We start from the raw sequence: 21,181 nt of genomic DNA on the forward strand, positions 1-21,181 counted from the left end.
GAGTCCCACACACACGAGCAGACTGAGCGCACAGGCTCTATTACCCGGCCTGTGCCGTGTGTCAGTTATTCTCATTCGGTGAGGTACTGAGCCCCACACACAGAGCAGGAATGGCCCAGGCTCTATTACCGGCCTGTGGTGTGCTCAGTTATTCTCATGACGGTGAGGTACTGAGTCCCACACACAAGGCAGGAATGACCCAGGCTCTATTACCGGCCTGTGGTCACAGAAATCACAGAAACCTCACAGTACAGATAGAGGCCATTTTTGGCCCATGACGAGCCTGCACCGACACATATCCCACCCGATCCCTGTAACCCCTACTTCAACACATATCCCACCCCTATCCCTGTAACCCCACGTATTTAATCCCCCCTAACACTAAGGGTCAATTTATCATAGCCAATCAACCTAACCCCACACATCCTTTGGACTGTGGGAGGAAACCGGAGCACCCGGAGAAAACCCACGCAAACACGGGGAGAATGGGCAAACTCCACACAGACAGTCGCCCGAGGCCGGATTCGAACCCAGGTCCCTGGCGCTGTGAGGCAACAGTGCTAACCACTATGCCTCCGTGGTGTGTCAGTTATTCTCATTTCCGATGAGGAACTGAGCCCCACACACAGAGCAGGAATCGCCACAGGTACTCTACCGGCCTGTGTTGTGTCAGTTATTCTCATTCGATGAGGTACTGAGTCCCACACACAGAGCAGGAATGGCCCAGGCTCTATTACCGGCCTGTGCATGTCAGTTATTCTCATTCGGTGAGGTACTGAGCCCCACACACAGAGCAGGAATAGCCCAGGCTCTATTCCCGGCCTGTGGTATGTCAGTTATTCTCATTCGGTGAGGTACTGAGCCCCACACACAGAGCAGGAATGGCCCAGGCTCTATTACCGGCCTGTGGTGTGTCAGTTATTCTCATTCGGTGAGGTACTGAGTCCCACACACAGAGCAGGAATGGCCCAGGCTCTATTACCGGGCCTGTGTTGTGTCAGTTATTCTCATTCGATGAGGTACTGAGCCCCACACACAGAGCAGGAATGGCCCAGGCTCTATTACCGGCCTGTGGTGTGTCAGTTATTCTCATTCGGTGAGGTACTGAGCCCCACACACAGAGCAGGAATGGCCCAGGCTCTGTTACCGGCCTGTGGTATGTCAGTTATTCTCATTCGATGAGGTACTGAGTCCCCACACACAGACCAGGAATGGCCCAGGCTCTATTACCGGCCTGTGGTGTGTCAGTTATTCTCATTCGATGAGGTACTGAGCCCCCACACACAGAGCAGGAATGGCCCAGGCTCTATTACTGGCCTTGTGTATGTGTCAGTTATTCTCATTCGATGAGGTACTGAGTCCCACACACAGAGCAGAATGGCCCAGGCTCTATTACCGGCCTGTGGTGTGTCAGTTATTCTCATTCAGTGAGGTACTGAGCCCCACACACAGAGCGGGAATGGCCCAGGCTCTAATACCGGCCTGTGGTGTGTCAGTTATTCTCATTCGATGAGGAACTGAGTCCCACACACAGAGCATGAATGGCCCAGGCTCTATTAGCGGCCTGTGTGTGTCAGCTATTCTCATTCGGTGAGGTACTGAGCCCCACACACACAGAACAGGAATGGCCCAGGCTCTATTACGGCCTGTGGTGTATCAGTTATTCTCATTCGATGAGGAACTGAGCCCCAAACACAGAGCAGGAATGACCCAGGCTCTATTACCGGCCTGTGGTCACAGAAATCACAGAAACCTCACAGTAACAGATAGAGGCCATTTCGGCCCATCGAGCCTGCACCGACACCATATCCCACCCGATCCCTGTAACCCCTACTCAACACATATCCCACCCTATTCCCCGTAACCCCACGTATTTAATCCCCCCTAACACTAAGGGTCAATTTATCATAGCAATCAACCTAACCTGCACATCTTTGGATTGTGGGAGGAAACCGGAGCACCCCGGAGAAAACCCACGCAAACACGGGGAGAATGGGCAAACTCCACACAGACAGTCGCCCGAGGCCGGATTCGAACCCAGGTCCCTGGCGCTGTGAGGCAACAGTGCTAACCACTATGCCTCCTTGGTGTTGTCAGTATTCTCATTCGATGAGGAACTGAGCCCCACACACAGAGCAGGAATCGCCCATGTACTCTAACCGGCCTGTGTTGTGTCAGTTATTCTCATTCGATGAGGTACTGAGTCCCACACACAGAGCAGGAATGGCCCAGGCTCTATTACCGGCCTGTGGCATGTCAGTTATTCTCATTCGGTGAGGTACTGAGCCCCACACACAGAGCAGGAATAGCCCAGGCTCTATTCCCGGCCTGTGGTATGTCAGTTATTCTCATTCGGTGAGGTACTGAGCCCCACACACAGAGCAGGAATGGCCCAGGCTCTATTACCGGCCTGTGGTATGTCAGTTATTCTCATTCGATGAAGTACTGAGTCCCACACAGAGAGCAGGAATAGCCCAGGCTCTGTTACCGGCCTGTGGTGTGTCAGTTATTCTCATTCGGTGAAGTACTGAGCCCCAAACACAGAGCAGGAATGGCCCAGGCTCTATTACCGGCCTGTGGTGTGTCAGTTATTCTCATTCGGTGAAGTACTGAGTCCCACACACAGAGCAGTAATGGCCCAGGCTCTATTACCGGCCTGTGGTGTGTCAGTTATTCTCATTCGGTGAAGTACTGAGCCCCAAACACAGAGCAGGAATGGCCCAGGCTTTATTACCGGCCTGTGGCGTGTCAGTTATTCTCATTAGATGAGGTACTGAGCCCCAAGCACAGAGCAGGAATGGCCCAGGCTCTATTACCGGCCTGTGGTGTGTCAGTTATTCTCATTCAGTGAGGTACTGAGCCCCACACACAGAGCAGGAATGGCCCAGGCTCTATTACCGGCCTGTGGTGTGTCATTTATTCTCATTCGGTGAGGTACTGAGCCCCACACACAGAGCAGGAATGGCCCAGGCTCTATTACCGGCCTGTCGGGTGTCAGTTATTCTCATTCGATGAGGTACTGAGTCCCACACACAGAGCAGGAATGGCCCAGGCTCTATTACCGGCCTGTGTTGAGTCAGTTATTCTCATTCGATGAGGTACTGAGTCCCACACACAGAGCAGGCATGGCCCAGGCTCTATTACCGGCCTGTGGTGTGTCAGTTATTCTCATTCGGTGAGGTACTGAGCCCCACACACAGAGCAGGAATGGCCCAGCCTCTATTACCGGCCTGTGGTGTGTCAGTTATTCTCATTCGATGAGGTACTGAGTCCCACACACAGAGCAGGAATGGCCCAGGCTCTATTACCGGCCTGTCGGGTGTCAGTTATTCTCATTCGATGAAGTACTGAGTCCCACACAGAGAGCAGGAATAGCTCAGGCTCTATTACCGGCCTGTGGTGTGTCAGTTATTCTCATTCGGTGAAGTACTGAGCCCCACACACAGAGCAGGAATAGCCCAGGCTCTATTACCGGCCTGTGGTGTGTCAGTTATTCTCATTCGGTGAGGTACTGAGCCCCAAACACAGAGCAGGAATGGCCCAGGCTCTATTACCGGCCTGTCGGGTGTCAGTTATTCTCATTCGATGAGGTACTGAGTCCCACACACAGAGCAGGAATGGCCCAGGCTCTATTACCGGCCTGTGTTGTGTCAGTTATTCTCATTCGATGAGGTACTGAGCCCTACACACAGAGCAGGAATGGCCCAGGCTCTATTACCGGCCTGTGGTGTGTCAGTTATTCTCATTCGATGAGGTACTGAGTCCCACACAGAGAGCAGGAATAACCCAGGCTCTATTACCGGCCTGTGGTGTGTCAGGTATTCTCATTCGATGAGGTACTGAGCCCCACACACAGAGCAGGAATGGCCCAGGCTCTATTACCGGCCTGTGGTGTGTCAGGTATTCTCATTCGATGAGGTACTGAGCCCCACACACAGAGCAGGAATGGCCCAGGCTCTATTACCGGCATGTTGTGTGTCAGTTATTCTCATTCGGTGAGGTACTGAGTCCCAAACACAGAGCAGGAATGGCCCAGGCTCTATTACCGGCCTGTGGTGTGTCAGTTATTCTCATTCGGTGAGGTACTGAGCCCCACACACAGAGCAGGATTGACCCAGGCTCTATTACCGGCCTGTGTTGTGTCAGTTATTCTCATTCGGTGAGGTACTGAGCCCCACACACAGAGCAGGAATGGCCCAGCCTCTATTACCGGCCTGTGGTGTGTCAGTTATTCTCATTCGATGAGGTACTGAGTCCCACACACAGAGCAGGAATGGCCCAGGCTCTATTACCGGCCTGTCGGGTGTCAGTTATTCTCATTCGATGAAGTACTGAGTCCCACACAGAGAGCAGGAATAGCTCAGGCTCTATTACCGGCCTGTGGTGTGTCAGTTATTCTCATTCGGTGAAGTACTGAGCCCCACACACAGAGCAGGAATAGCCCAGGCTCTATTACCGGCCTGTGGTGTGTCAGTTATTCTCATTCGGTGAGGTACTGAGCCCCAAACACAGAGCAGGAATGGCCCAGGCTCTATTACCGGCCTGTCGGGTGTCAGTTATTCTCATTCGATGAGGTACTGAGTCCCACACACAGAGCAGGAATGGCCCAGGCTCTATTACCGGCCTGTGTTGTGTCAGTTATTCTCATTCGATGAGGTACTGAGCCCTACACACAGAGCAGGAATGGCCCAGGCTCTATTACCGGCCTGTGGTGTGTCAGTTATTCTCATTCGATGAGGTACTGAGTCCCACACAGAGAGCAGGAATAACCCAGGCTCTATTACCGGCCTGTGGTGTGTCAGGTATTCTCATTCGATGAGGTACTGAGCCCCACACACAGAGCAGGAATGGCCCAGGCTCTATTACCGGCCTGTGGTGTGTCAGGTATTCTCATTCGATGAGGTACTGAGCCCCACACACAGAGCAGGAATGGCCCAGGCTCTATTACCGGCATGTTGTGTGTCAGTTATTCTCATTCGGTGAGGTACTGAGTCCCAAACACAGAGCAGGAATGGCCCAGGCTCTATTACCGGCCTGTGGTGTGTCAGTTATTCTCATTCGGTGAGGTACTGAGCCCCACACACAGAGCAGGATTGACCCAGGCTCTATTACCGGCCTGTGTTGTGTCAGTTATTCTCATTCGATGAGGTACTGAGCCCCACACACAGAGCAGGAATGGCCCAGGCTCTATTACCGGCCTGTGTTGTGTCAGTTATTCTCATTCGATGAGGTACTGAGCCCCACACGCAGAGCAGGAATGGCCCAGGCTCTATTCCCGGCCTGTGGTGTGTCAGTTATTCTCATTCGGTGAGGCACTGAGCCCCACACACAGAGCAGGAATGGCCCAGGCTGTATTACCGGCCTGTGGTGTGCCGGTTATTCTAATTCGGTGAGGTACTGAGTCCCACACACAGAGCAGGAATGGCCCAGGCTCTATTACCGGCCTGTGGTGTGTCAGTTATTCTCATTCGATGAGGTACTGAGCCCCACACATAGAGCAGCAATGGCCCAGGCTCTATTACCGGCCTGTGGTGTGTCAGTTATTCTCATTCGGTGAGGTACTGAGCCCCAAACACAGAGCAGGAATGGCCCAGGCTCTATTACCGGCCTGTGGTGTGTCAGTTATTCTCATTCGGTGAGGTACTGAGCCCCACACACAGAGCAGGAATGGCCCAGGCTCTATTGCCGGCCTGTGGTGTGTCAGTTATTCTCATTCGGTGAGGTACTGAGTCCCACACACAGAGCAGGAATGGCCCAGGCTTTATTACCGGCCTGTGGTGTGTCAGTTATTCTCATTCGGTGAGGTACTGTGTCCCACACACAGAGCAGGAATGGCCCAGGCTCTGTTACCGGCCTGTGGTATGTCAGTTATTCTCATTCGATGAGGTACTGAGTCCCACACACAGACCAGGAATGGCCCAGGCTCTATTACCGGCCTGTGGTGTGTCAGTTATTCTCATTCGATGAGGTACTGAGCCCCACACACAGAGCAGGAATGGCCCAGGCTCTATTACTGGCCTGTGTTGTGTCAGTTATTCTCATTCGATGAGGTACTGAGTCCCACACACAGAGCAGGAATGGCCCAGGCTCTATTACCGGCCTGTGGTGTGTCAGTTATTCTCATTCAGTGAGGTACTGAGCCCCACACACAGAGCGGGAATGGCCCAGGCTCTAATACCGGCCTGTGGTGTGTCAGTTATTCTCATTCGATGAGGAACTGAGTCCCACACACAGAGCATGAATGGCCCAGGCTCTATTAGCGGCCTGTGGTGTGTCAGCTATTCTCATTCGGTGAGGTACTGAGCCCCACACACAGAACAGGAATGGCCCAGGCTCTATTACCGGCCTGTGGTGTATCAGTTATTCTCATTCGATGAGGAACTGAGCCCCAAACACAGAGCAGGAATGACCCAGGCTCTATTACCGGCCTGTGGTCACAGAAATCACAGAAACCTCACAGTACAGATAGAGGCCATTTCGGCCCATCGAGCCTGCACCGACACATATCCCACCCGATCCCTGTAACCCCTACTTCAACACATATCCCACCCTATTCCCGTAACCCCACGTATTTAATCCCCCCTAACACTAAGGGTCAATTTATCATAGCCAATCAACCTAACCTGCACATCTTTGGATTGTGGGAGGAAACCGGAGCACCCGGAGAAAACCCACGCAAACACGGGGAGAATGGGCAAACTCCACACAGACAGTCGCCCGAGGCCGGATTCGAACCCAGGTCCCTGGCACTGTGAGGCAACAGTGCTAACCACTATGCCTCCTTGGTGTGTCAGTTATTCTCATTCGATGAGGAACTGAGCCCCACACACAGAGCAGGAATCGCCCAGGTACTCTAACCGGCCTGTGTTGTGTCAGTTATTCTCATTCGATGAGGTACTGAGTCCCACACACAGAGCAGGAATGGCCCAGGCTCTATTACCGGCCTGTGGCATGTCAGTTATTCTCATTCGGTGAGGTACTGAGCCCCACACACAGAGCAGGAATAGCCCAGGCTCTATTCCCGGCCTGTGGTATGTCAGTTATTCTCATTCGGTGAGGTACTGAGCCCCACACACAGAGCAGGAATGGCCCAGGCTCTATTACCGGCCTGTGGTATGTCAGTTATTCTCATTCGATGAAGTACTGAGTCCCACACAGAGAGCAGGAATAGCCCAGGCTCTGTTACCGGCCTGTGGTGTGTCAGTTATTCTCATTCGGTGAAGTACTGAGCCCCAAACACAGAGCAGGAATGGCCCAGGCTCTATTACCGGCCTGTGGTGTGTCAGTTATTCTCATTCGGTGAAGTACTGAGTCCCACACACAGAGCAGTAATGGCCCAGGCTCTATTACCGGCCTGTGGTGTGTCAGTTATTCTCATTCGGTGAAGTACTGAGCCCCAAACACAGAGCAGGAATGGCCCAGGCTCTAGTACCGGCCTGTGGTGTGTCAGTTATTCTCATTCGATGAGGTACTGAGTCCCAAACACAGAGCAGGAATGGCCCAGGCTTTATTACCGGCCTGTGGCGTGTCAGTTATTCTCATTAGATGAGGTACTGAGCCCCAAGCACAGAGCAGGAATGGCCCAGGCTCTATTACCGGCCTGTGGTGTGTCAGTTATTCTCATTCAGTGAGGTACTGAGCCCCACACACAGAGCAGGAATGGCCCAGGCTCTATTACCGGCCTGTGGTGTGTCATTTATTCTCATTCGGTGAGGTACTGAGCCCCACACACGGAGCAGGAATGGCCCAGGCTCTATTACCGGCCTGTCGGGTGTCAGTTATTCTCATTCGATGAGGTACTGAGTCCCACACACAGAGCAGGAATGGCCCAGGCTCTATTACCGGCCTGTGTTGAGTCAGTTATTCTCATTCGATGAGGTACTGAGTCCCACACACAGAGCAGGCATGGCCCAGGCTCTATTACCGGCCTGTGGTGTGTCAGTTATTCTCATTCGGTGAGGTACTGAGCCCCACACACAGAGCAGGAATGGCCCAGCCTCTATTACCGGCCTGTGGTGTGTCAGTTATTCTCATTCGATGAGGTACTGAGTCCCACACACAGAGCAGGAATGGCCCAGGCTCTATTACCGGCCTGTCGGGTGTCAGTTATTCTCATTCGATGAAGTACTGAGTCCCACACAGAGAGCAGGAATAGCTCAGGCTCTATTACCGGCCTGTGGTGTGTCAGTTATTCTCATTCGGTGAAGTACTGAGCCCCACACACAGAGCAGGAATAGCCCAGGCTCTATTACCGGCCTGTGGTGTGTCAGTTATTCTCATTCGGTGAGGTACTGAGCCCCAAACACAGAGCAGGAATGGCCCAGGCTCTATTACCGGCCTGTCGGGTGTCAGTTATTCTCATTCGATGAGGTACTGAGTCCCACACACAGAGCAGGAATGGCCCAGGCTCTATTACCGGCCTGTGTTGTGTCAGTTATTCTCATTCGATGAGGTACTGAGCCCTACACACAGAGCAGGAATGGCCCAGGCTCTATTACCGGCCTGTGGTGTGTCAGTTATTCTCATTCGATGAGGTACTGAGTCCCACACAGAGAGCAGGAATAACCCAGGCTCTATTACCGGCCTGTGGTGTGTCAGGTATTCTCATTCGATGAGGTACTGAGCCCCACACACAGAGCAGGAATGGCCCAGGCTCTATTACCGGCCTGTGGTGTGTCAGGTATTCTCATTCGATGAGGTACTGAGCCCCACACACAGAGCAGGAATGGCCCAGGCTCTATTACCGGCATGTTGTGTGTCAGTTATTCTCATTCGGTGAGGTACTGAGTCCCAAACACAGAGCAGGAATGGCCCAGGCTCTATTACCGGCCTGTGGTGTGTCAGTTATTCTCATTCGGTGAGGTACTGAGCCCCACACACAGAGCAGGATTGACCCAGGCTCTATTACCGGCCTGTGTTGTGTCAGTTATTCTCATTCGGTGAGGTACTGAGCCCCACACACAGAGCAGGAATGGCCCAGCCTCTATTACCGGCCTGTGGTGTGTCAGTTATTCTCATTCGATGAGGTACTGAGTCCCACACACAGAGCAGGAATGGCCCAGGCTCTATTACCGGCCTGTCGGGTGTCAGTTATTCTCATTCGATGAAGTACTGAGTCCCACACAGAGAGCAGGAATAGCTCAGGCTCTATTACCGGCCTGTGGTGTGTCAGTTATTCTCATTCGGTGAAGTACTGAGCCCCACACACAGAGCAGGAATAGCCCAGGCTCTATTACCGGCCTGTGGTGTGTCAGTTATTCTCATTCGGTGAGGTACTGAGCCCCAAACACAGAGCAGGAATGGCCCAGGCTCTATTACCGGCCTGTCGGGTGTCAGTTATTCTCATTCGATGAGGTACTGAGTCCCACACACAGAGCAGGAATGGCCCAGGCTCTATTACCGGCCTGTGTTGTGTCAGTTATTCTCATTCGATGAGGTACTGAGCCCTACACACAGAGCAGGAATGGCCCAGGCTCTATTACCGGCCTGTGGTGTGTCAGTTATTCTCATTCGATGAGGTACTGAGTCCCACACAGAGAGCAGGAATAACCCAGGCTCTATTACCGGCCTGTGGTGTGTCAGGTATTCTCATTCGATGAGGTACTGAGCCCCACACACAGAGCAGGAATGGCCCAGGCTCTATTACCGGCCTGTGGTGTGTCAGGTATTCTCATTCGATGAGGTACTGAGCCCCACACACAGAGCAGGAATGGCCCAGGCTCTATTACCGGCATGTTGTGTGTCAGTTATTCTCATTCGGTGAGGTACTGAGTCCCAAACACAGAGCAGGAATGGCCCAGGCTCTATTACCGGCCTGTGGTGTGTCAGTTATTCTCATTCGGTGAGGTACTGAGCCCCACACACAGAGCAGGATTGACCCAGGCTCTATTACCGGCCTGTGTTGTGTCAGTTATTCTCATTCGATGAGGTACTGAGCCCCACACACAGAGCAGGAATGGCCCAGGCTCTATTACCGGCCTGTGTTGTGTCAGTTATTCTCATTCGATGAGGTACTGAGCCCCACACGCAGAGCAGGAATGGCCCAGGCTCTATTCCCGGCCTGTGGTGTGTCAGTTATTCTCATTCGGTGAGGCACTGAGCCCCACACACAGAGCAGGAATGGCCCAGGCTGTATTACCGGCCTGTGGTGTGCCGGTTATTCTAATTCGGTGAGGTACTGAGTCCCACACACAGAGCAGGAATGGCCCAGGCTCTATTACCGGCCTGTGGTGTGTCAGTTATTCTCATTCGATGAGGTACTGAGCCCCACACATAGAGCAGCAATGGCCCAGGCTCTATTACCGGCCTGTGGTGTGTCAGTTATTCTCATTCGGTGAGGTACTGAGCCCCAAACACAGAGCAGGAATGGCCCAGGCTCTATTACCGGCCTGTGGTGTGTCAGTTATTCTCATTCGGTGAGGTACTGAGCCCCACACACAGAGCAGGAATGGCCCAGGCTCTATTGCCGGCCTGTGGTGTGTCAGTTATTCTCATTCGGTGAGGTACTGAGTCCCACACACAGAGCAGGAATGGCCCAGGCTTTATTACCGGCCTGTGGTGTGTCAGTTATTCTCATTCGGTGAGGTACTGTGTCCCACACACAGAGCAGGAATGGCCCAGGCTCTATTACCGGCCTGTGGTGTGTCAGTTATTCTCATTCGATGAGGTACTGAGTCCCACACACAGAGCAGGAAAGGCCCAGGCTCTATTACCGGCCTGTGGTGTGTCAGTTATTCTCATTCGGTGAGGTACTGTGTCCCACACACGGAGCAGGAATGGCCCAGGCTCTATTACCGGCCTGTCGGGTGTCAGTTATTCTCATTCGATGAGGTACTGAGTCCCACGCACAGAGCAGGAATGGCCCAGGCTCTATTACCGGCCTGTGTTGAGTCAGTTATTCTCATTCGATGAGGTACTGAGTCCCACACACAGAGCAGGAATGGCCCAGCCTCTATTACCGGCCTGTGGTGTGTCAGTTATTCTCATTCGATGAGGTACTGAGTCCCACACACAGAGCAGGAATGGCCCAGGCTCTATTACCGGCCTGTCGGGTGTCAGTTATTCTCATTCGATGAAGTACTGAGTCCCACACAGAGAGCAGGAATAGCTCAGGCTCTATTACCGGCCTGTGGTGTGTCAGTTATTCTCATTCGGTGAAGTACTGAGCCCCACACACAGAGCAGGAATAGCCCAGGCTCTATTACCGGCCTGTGGTGTGTCAGTTATTCTCATTCGGTGAGGTACTGAGCCCCAAACACAGAGCAGGAATGGCCCAGGCTCTATTACCGGCCTGTCGGGTGTCAGTTATTCTCATTCGATGAGGTACTGAGTCCCACACACAGAGCAGGAATGGCCCAGGCTCTATTACCGGCCTGTGTTGTGTCAGTTATTCTCATTCGATGAGGTACTGAGCCCTACACACAGAGCAGGAATGGCCCAGGCTCTATTACCGGCCTGTGGTGTGTCAGTTATTCTCATTCGATGAGGTACTGAGTCCCACACAGAGAGCAGGAATAACCCAGGCTCTATTACCGGCCTGTGGTGTGTCAGGTATTCTCATTCGATGAGGTACTGAGCCCCACACACAGAGCAGGAATGGCCCAGGCTCTATTACCGGCCTGTGGTGTGTCAGGTATTCTCATTCGATGAGGTACTGAGCCCCACACACAGAGCAGGAATGGCCCAGGCTCTATTACCGGCATGTTGTGTGTCAGTTATTCTCATTCGGTGAGGTACTGAGTCCCAAACACAGAGCAGGAATGGCCCAGGCTCTATTACCGGCCTGTGGTGTGTCAGTTATTCTCATTCGGTGAGGTACTGAGCCCCACACACAGAGCAGGATTGACCCAGGCTCTATTACCGGCCTGTGTTGTGTCAGTTATTCTCATTCGGTGAGGTACTGAGCCCCACACACAGAGCAGGAATGGCCCAGCCTCTATTACCGGCCTGTGGTGTGTCAGTTATTCTCATTCGATGAGGTACTGAGTCCCACACACAGAGCAGGAATGGCCCAGGCTCTATTACCGGCCTGTCGGGTGTCAGTTATTCTCATTCGATGAAGTACTGAGTCCCACACAGAGAGCAGGAATAGCTCAGGCTCTATTACCGGCCTGTGGTGTGTCAGTTATTCTCATTTGGTGAAGTACTGAGCCCCACACACAGAGCAGGAATAGCCCAGGCTCTATTACCGGCCTGTGGTGTGTCAGTTATTCTCATTCGGTGAGGTACTGAGCCCCAAACACAGAGCAGGAATGGCCCAGGCTCTATTACCGGCCTGTCGGGTGTCAGTTATTCTCATTCGATGAGGTACTGAGTCCCACACACAGAGCAGGAATGGCCCAGGCTCTATTACCGGCCTGTGTTGTGTCAGTTATTCTCATTCGATGAGGTACTGAGCCCTACACACAGAGCAGGAATGGCCCAGGCTCTATTACCGGCCTGTGGTGTGTCAGTTATTCTCATTCGATGAGGTACTGAGTCCCACACAGAGAGCAGGAATAACCCAGGCTCTATTACCGGCCTGTGGTGTGTCAGGTATTCTCATTCGATGAGGTACTGAGCCCCACACACAGAGCAGGAATGGCCCAGGCTCTATTACCGGCCTGTGGTGTGTCAGGTATTCTCATTCGATGAGGTACTGAGCCCCACACACAGAGCAGGAATGGCCCAGGCTCTATTACCGGCATGTTGTGTGTCAGTTATTCTCATTCGGTGAGGTACTGAGTCCCAAACACAGAGCAGGAATGGCCCAGGCTCTATTACCGGCCTGTGGTGTGTCAGTTATTCTCATTCGGTGAGGTACTGAGCCCCACACACAGAGCAGGATTGACCCAGGCTCTATTACCGGCCTGTGTTGTGTCAGTTATTCTCATTCGATGAGGTACTGAGCCCCACACACAGAGCAGGAATGGCCCAGGCTCTATTACCGGCCTGTGTTGTGTCAGTTATTCTCATTCGATGAGGTACTGAGCCCCACACGCAGAGCAGGAATGGCCCAGGCTCTATTCCCGGCCTGTGGTGTGTCAGTTATTCTCATTCGGTGAGGCACTGAGCCCCACACACAGAGCAGGAATGGCCCAGGCTGTATTACCGGCCTGTGGTGTGCCGGTTATTCTAATTCGGTGAGGTACTGAGTCCCACACACAGAGCAGGAATGGCCCAGGCTCTATTACCGGCCTGTGGTGTGTCAGTTATTCTCATTCGATGAGGTACTGAGCCCCACACATAGAGCAGCAATGGCCCAGGCTCTATTACCGGCCTGTGGTGTGTCAGTTATTCTCATTCGGTGAGGTACTGAGTCCCACACACAGAGCAGGAAAGGCCCAGGCTCTATTACCGGCCTGTGGTGTGTTAGCTATTCTCATTCAGTGAGGTACTGAGCCCCACACACAGAGCAGGAATGGCCCAGGCTCTATTACCGGCCTGTGGTGTGTCAGTTATTCTCATTCGATGAGGAACTGAGCCCCAAACACAGAGCAGGAATGGCCCAGCCTCTATTACCGGCCTGTGGTGTGTCAGCTATTCTCATTCGATGAGGTACTGAGTCCCACACACAGAGCACGAATGGCCCAGGCTCTATTACCGGCCTGTGTTCCGTCAGTTATTCTCATTCAGTGAGGTAGTGAGCCCCACACACAGAGCAGGAGTGGCCCAGGCTCTATTACCGGCCTGTGGTGTGTCAGTTATTCTCATTCGGTGAAGTACTGAGCCCCACACACAGAGCAGGAAAGGCCCAGGCTCTATTACCGGCCTGTGGTGTGTCAGTTATTCTCATTCGGTGAAGTACTGAGCCCCACACACAGAGCAGGAATGGCCCAGGCTGTATTACCGGCCTGTGGTGTGCGAGTTATTCTAATTCGGTGAGGTACTGAGCCCCACACACAGAGCAGGAATGGCCCAGGCTCTATTACCGGCCTGTGGTGTGTCAGTTATTCTCATTCGGTGAGGTACTGAGTCCCACACACAGAGCAGGAATGGCCCAGGCTCTATTACCGGCCTGTGGTGTGTCAGTTATTCTCATTCGATGGGGTACTGTGCCCCACACACAGGGCAGGAATGGCCCAGGCTCTATTACCGGCCTGTGGTGTGTCAGATATTCTCATTCGATGGGGTACTGAGCCCCACACGCAGAGCAGGAATGACCCAGGCTCTATTACCGGGCTGTGGTGTGTCAGTTATTCTCATTCGGTGAGGTACTGAGCCCCACACACAGAGCGGGAATGCCCCAGGCTCTATTACCGGCCTGTCGGGTGTCAGTTATTCTCATTCGATGAGGGACTGAGCCCCACACACAGAGCAGGAATGTCCAGGCTCTATTACCGGTCTGTGGTGTGTCAGTTATTCTCATTCGGTGAGGTACTGAGCCCCACACACAGAGCAGGAATGGCCCAGGCTCCATTACCGGCCTGTGGTGTGTCAGTTATTCTCATTCGATGAGGTACTGAGTCCCACACACAGAGCAGGAATGCCCCAGGCTCTATTACCGGCATGTGGTGTGTCAGTTATTCTCATTCGATGAGGTACTGAGCCCCACACACAGAGCAGGAATGGCCCAGGCTCTATTTCCGGCCTGTGGTGTGTCAGTTATTCTCATTCGGTGAGGTACTGAGCCCCACACACTGAGCAGGAATGGCCCAGGCTCTATTACCGGCCTGTGGTGTGTCAGTTATTCTCATTCGGTGAGGTACTGAGTCCCACACACAGAGCAGGAATGGCCCAGGCTCTTTTACCGGCCTGTGGTGTGTCAGTATTTCTCATTCAGTGAGGTACTGAGCCCCACACACAGAGCAGGAATGGCCCAGGCTCTATTACCGGCCTGTGGTGTGTCAGTTAATCTCATTCGATGAGGTACTGAGTCCCACACACAGAGCAGGAATGGCCCAGGCTCTATTACCGGCCTGTGGGCTGTCAGTTATTCTCACTCGATGAGGTACTGAGCCCCACACACAGAGCAGGAATGGCCCAGGCTCTATTACCGGCTTGTGTTGTGTCAGTTATTCTCATTCGATGAGGTACTGAGTCCCACACACAGAGCAGGAATGGCCCAGGCTCTATTACCGGCCTGTGGTGTGTCAGTTATTCTCATTCGGTGAGGTACTGAGACCCACACACAGAGCAGGAATGGCCCAGGCTCTATTACCGGCCTGTGGTGTGTCAGCTCTTCTCATTTGGTGAGGTACAGAGTCCCACACACGGAGCAGGAATGGCCCAGGCTCTATTACCGGCCTGTGGTGTGTCAGTTATTCTCATTCGATGAGGTACTGAGTCCCACACACAGAGCAGGAATGGCCCAGGCTCTATTTCCGGCCTGTGGTGTGTAAGTTATTCTCATTCGATGAGGTTCTGAGCCCCAAACACAGAGCAGGAATGGCCCGGGCTCAATTACCGGTCTGTGGTGTGTCAGTTATTCTCATTCGGTGAGGTACTGAGTCCCACACACAGAGCAGGAATGGCCCAGGCTCTATTACCGGCCTGTGGTGTGTCAGTTATTCTCATTCAGTGAGGTACTGAGCCCCACACACGGAGCAGGAATGGCCCAGGCTCTATTACCGGCCTGTGGTGTGTCAGTTATTCTCATTCGGTGAGGTACTGAGTCCCACACACAGAGCAGGAATGGCCCAGGCTCTATTACCAGCCTGTGGTGTGTCAGTTATTCTCATTCGGTGAGGTACTGAGTCCCACACACAGAGCAGGAATGGCCCAGGCTCTATTAGCGGCCTGTGGTGTGTCAGTTATTCTCATTCGGTGAGGTACTGAGCCCCAAACACAGAGCAGGAATGGCCCAGGCTCTATTACCGACCTGTGTTGTGTCAGTTATTCTCATTCGCTGAGGTACTGAGCCCCACACACAGAGCAGGGATGGCCCAGGCTCTATTACCGGCCTGTGGTGTGTCAGTTTTTCTCATTCGGTGAGGTACTGAGTCCCACACACAGAGCAGGAATGGCCCAGGCTTTATTACCGGCCTGTGGTGTGTCAGTTATTCTCATTCGGTGAGGTACTGAGCCCCACACACAGAGCAGGAATGACCCAGGCTCTATTACCGGCCTGTGGTGTGTCAGTTATTCTCATTCGATGAGGTACTGAGTCCCACACACAGAGCAGGAATGGCCCAGGCTCTATTACCGGCCTGTGGTGTGTCAGTTATTCTCATTCGATGAGGTACTGAGTCCCACACACAGAGCAGGAATGGCCCAGGCTCTATTACCGGCCTGTCGGGTGTCAGTTATTCTCATTCGATGAAGTACTGAGTCCCACACAGAGAGCAGGAATAGCTCAGGCTCTATTACCGGCCTGTGGTGTGTCAGTTATTCTCATTCGGTGAAGTACTGAGCCCCACACACAGAGCAGGAATAGCCCAGGCTCTATTACCGGCCTGTGGTGTGTCAGTTATTCTCATTCGGTGAGGTACTGAGCCCCAAACACAGAGCAGGAATGGCCCAGGCTCTATTACCGGCCTGTCGGGTGTCAGTTATTCTCATTCGATGAGGTACTGAGTCCCACACACAGAGCAGGAATGGCCCAGGCTCTATTACCGGCCTGTGTTGTGTCAGTTATTCTCATTCGATGAGGTACTGAGCCCTACACACAGAGCAGGAATGGCCCAGGCTCTATTACCGGCCTGTGGTGTGTCAGTTATTCTCATTCGATGAGGTACTGAGTCCCACACAGAGAGCAGGAATAACCCAGGCTCTATTACCGGCCTGTGGTGTGTCAGGTATTCTCATTCGATGAGGTACTGAGCCCCACACACAGAGCAGGAATGGCCCAGGCTCTATTACCGGCCTGTGGTGTGTCAGGTATTCTCATTCGATGAGGTACTGAGCCCCACACACAGAGCAGGAATGGCCCAGGCTCTATTACCGGCATGTTGTGTGTCAGTTATTCTCATTCGGTGAGGTACTGAGTCCCAAACACAGAGCAGGAATGGCCCAGGCTCTATTACCGGCCTGTGGTGTGTCAGTTATTCTCATTCGGTGAGGTACTGAGCCCCACACACAGAGCAGGATTGACCCAGGCTCTATTACCGGCCTGTGTTGTGTCAGTTATTCTCATTCGATGAGGTACTGAGCCCCACACACAGAGCAGGAATGGCCCAGGCTCTATTACCGGCCTGTGTTGTGTCAGTTATTCTCATTCGATGAGGTACTGAGCCCCACACGCAGAGCAGGAATGGCCCAGGCTCTATTCCCGGCCTGTGGTGTGTCAGTTATTCTCATTCGGTGAGGCACTGAGCCCCACACACAGAGCAGGAATGGCCCAGGCTGTATTACCGGCCTGTGGTGTGCCGGTTATTCTAATTCGGTGAGGTACTGAGTCCCACACACAGAGCAGGAATGGCCCAGGCTCTATTACCGGCCTGTGGTGTGTCAGTTATTCTCATTCGATGAGGTACTGAGCCCCACACATAGAGCAGCAATGGCCCAGGCTCTATTACCGGCCTGTGGTGTGTCAGTTATTCTCATTCGGTGAGGTACTGAGCCCCAAACACAGAGCAGGAATGGCCCAGGCTCTATTACCGGCCTGTGGTGTGTCAGTTATTCTCATTCGGTGAGGTACTGAGCCCCACACACAGAGCAGGAATGGCCCAGGCTCTATTGCCGGCCTGTGGTGTGTCAGTTATTCTCATTCGGTGAGGTACTGAGTCCCACACACAGAGCAGGAATGGCCCAGGCTTTATTACCGGCCTGTGGTGTGTCAGTTATTCTCATTCGGTGAGGTACTGTGTCCCACACACAGAGCAGGAATGGCCCAGGCTCTATTACCGGCCTGTGGTGTGTCAGTTATTCTCATTCGATGAGGTACTGAGTCCCACACACAGAGCAGGAAAGGCCCAGGCTCTATTACCGGCCTGTGGTGTGTTAGCTATTCTCATTCAGTGAGGTACTGAGCCCCACACACAGAGCAGGAATGGCCCAGGCTCTATTACCGGCCTGTGGTGTGTCAGTTATTCTCATTCGATGAGGAACTGAGCCCCAAACACAGAGCAGGAATGGCCCAGCCTCTATTACCGGCCTGTGGTGTGTCAGCTATTCTCATTCGATGAGGTACTGAGTCCCACACACAGAGCACGAATGGCCCAGGCTCTATTACCGGCCTGTGTTGCGTCAGTTATTCTCATTCAGTGAGGTAGTGAGCCCCACACACAGAGCAGGAGTGGCCCAGGCTCTATTACCGGCCTGTGGTGTGTCAGTTATTCTCATTCGGTGAAGTACTGAGCCCCACACACAGAGCAGGAAAGGCCCAGGCTCTATTACCGGCCTGTGGTGTGTCAGTTACTCTCATTCGATGAGGTACTGAGTCCCACACACAGAGCAGGAATGGCCCAGGCTCTATTACCGGCCTGTGGTGTGTCAGTTATTCTCATTCGGTGAAGTACTGAGCCCCACACACAGAGCAGGAATGGCCCAGGCTGTATTACCGGCCTGTGGTGTGCGAGTTATTCTAATTCGGTGAGGTACTGAGCCCCACACACAGAGCAGGAATGGCCCAGGCTCTATTACCGGCCTGTGGTGTGTCAGTTATTCTCATTCGGTGAGGTACTGAGTCCCACACACAGAGCAGGAATGGCCCAGGCTCTATTACCGGCCTGTGGTGTGTCAGTTATTCTCATTCGATGGGGTACTGTGCCCCACACACAGGGCAGGAATGGCCCAGGCTCTATTACCGGCCTGTGGTGTGTCAGATATTCTCATTCGATGGGGTACTGAGCCCCACACGCAGAGCAGGAATGACCCAGGCTCTATTACCGGGCTGTGGTGTGTCAGTTATTCTCATTCGGTGAGGTACTGAGCCCCACACACAGAGCGGGAATGGCCCAGGCTCTATTACCGGCCTGTCGGGTGTCAGTTATTCTCATTCGATGAGGGACTGAGCCCCACACACAGAGCAGGAATGTCCAGGCTCTATTACCGGTCTGTGGTGTGTCAGTTATTCTCATTCGGTGAGGTACTGAGCCCCACACACAGAGCAGGAATGGCCCAGGCTCCATTACCGGCCTGTGGTGTGTCAGTTATTCTCATTCGATGAGGTACTGAGTCCCACACACAGAGCAGGAATGGCCCAGGCTCTATTACCGGCATGTGGTGTGTCAGTTATTCTCATTCGATGAGGTACTGAGCCCCACACACAGAGCAGGAATGGCCCAGGCTCTATTTCCGGCTTGTGGTGTGTCAGTTATTCTCATTCGGTGAGGTACTGAGCCCCACACACTGAGCAGGAATGGCCCAGGCTCTATTACCGGCCTGTGGTGTGTCAGTTATTCTCATTCGGTGAGGTACTGAGTCCCACACACAGAGCAGGAATGGCCCAGGCTCTTTTACCGGCCTGTGGTGTGTCAGTATTTCTCATTCAGTGAGGTACTGAGCCCCACACACAGAGCAGGAATGGCCCAGGCTCTATTACCGGCCTGTGGTGTGTCAGTTAATCTCATTCGATGAGGTACTGAGTCCCACACACAGAGCAGGAATGGCCCAGGCTCTATTACCGGCCTGTGGGCTGTCAGTTATTCTCACTCGATGAGGTACTGAGCCCCACACACAGAGCAGGAATGGCCCAGGCTCTATTACCGGCTTGTGTTGTGTCAGTTATTCTCATTCGATGAGGTACTGAGTCCCACACACAGAGCAGGAATGGCCCAGGCTCTATTACCGGCCTGTGGTGTGTCAGTTATTCTCATTCGGTGAGGTACTGAGACCCACACACAGAGCAGGAATGGCCCAGGCTCTATTACCGGCCTGTGGTGTGTCAGCTCTTCTCATTTGGTGAGGTACAGAGTCCCACACACGGAGCAGGAATGGCCCAGGCTCTATTACCGGCCTGTGGTGTGTCAGTTATTCTCATTCGATGAGGTACTGAGTCCCACACACAGAGCAGGAATGGCCCAGGCTCTATTTCCGGCCTGTGGTGTGTAAGTTATTCTCATTCGATGAGGTTCTGAGCCCCAAACACAGAGCAGGAATGGCCCGGGCTCAATTACCGGTCTGTGGTGTGTCAGTTATTCTCATTCGGTGAGGTACTGAGTCCCACACACAGAGCAGGAATGGCCCAGGCTCTATTACCGGCCTGTGGTGTGTCAGTTATTCTCATTCAGTGAGGTACTGAGCCCCACACACGGAGCAGGAATGGCCCAGGCTCTATTACCGGCCTGTGGTGTGTCAGTTATTCTCATTCGGTGAGGTACTGAGTCCCACACACAGAGCAGGAATGGCCCAGGCTCTATTACCAGCCTGTGGTGTGTCAGTTATTCTCATTCGGTGAGGTACTGAGTCCCACACACAGAGCAGGAATGGCCCAGGCTCTATTAGCGGCCTGTGGTGTGTCAGTTATTCTCATTCGGTGAGGTACTGAGCCCCAAACACAGAGCAGGAATGGCCCAGGCTCTATTACCGACCTGTGTTGTGTCAGTTATTCTCATTCGCTGAGGTACTGAGCCCCACACACAGAGCAGGGATGGCCCAGGCTCTATTACCGGCCTGTGGTGTGTCAGTTTTTCTCATTCGGTGAGGTACTGAGTCCCACACACAGAGCAGGAATGGCCCAGGCTTTATTACCGGCCTGTGGTGTGTCAGTTATTCTCATTCGGTGAGGTACTGAGCCCCACACACAGAGCAGGAATGACCCAGGCTCTATTACCGGCCTGTGGTGTGTCAGTTATTCTCATTCGATGAGGTACTGAGTCCCACACACAGAGCAGGAATGGCCCAGGCTCTATTACCGGCCTGTGGTGTGTCAGTTATTCTCATTCGGTGAGGTACTGAGCCCCACACACAGAGCAGGAATGGCCCAGGCTCTATTACCGGCCTGTGGTGTGTCAGTTATTCTCATTCGATGAGGTACTGAGTCCCACACACAGAGCAGGAATGGCCCAGGCTCTATTACCGGCCTGTGGTGTGTCAGTTATTCTCATTCGATGAGGTACTGAGTCCCACACACAGAGCAGGAATGGCCCAGGTTCAATTACCGGCCTGTGGTGTGTCAGTTATTCTCATTCGATGAGGTACTGAGACCCACACACAGAGCAGGAATGGCCCAGGCTCTATTACCGGACTGTGGTGTGTCAGTTATTCTCATTCGATGAGGAACTGAGTCCCACACACAGAGCAGGAATGGCACAGGCTCTATTACCGGCCTGTGGTGTGTCAGTGATTCTCATTTGGTGAGGTACTGAGCCCCACACACAGA

This window comes from Somniosus microcephalus, unplaced genomic scaffold (genome assembly GCF_052327205.1).
Source record: "Somniosus microcephalus isolate GS21.2 unplaced genomic scaffold, FLI_Smic_1.0 unresolved_chr3, whole genome shotgun sequence".
In the NCBI taxonomy this organism is placed as follows: domain Eukaryota; kingdom Metazoa; phylum Chordata; class Chondrichthyes; order Squaliformes; family Somniosidae; genus Somniosus; species Somniosus microcephalus.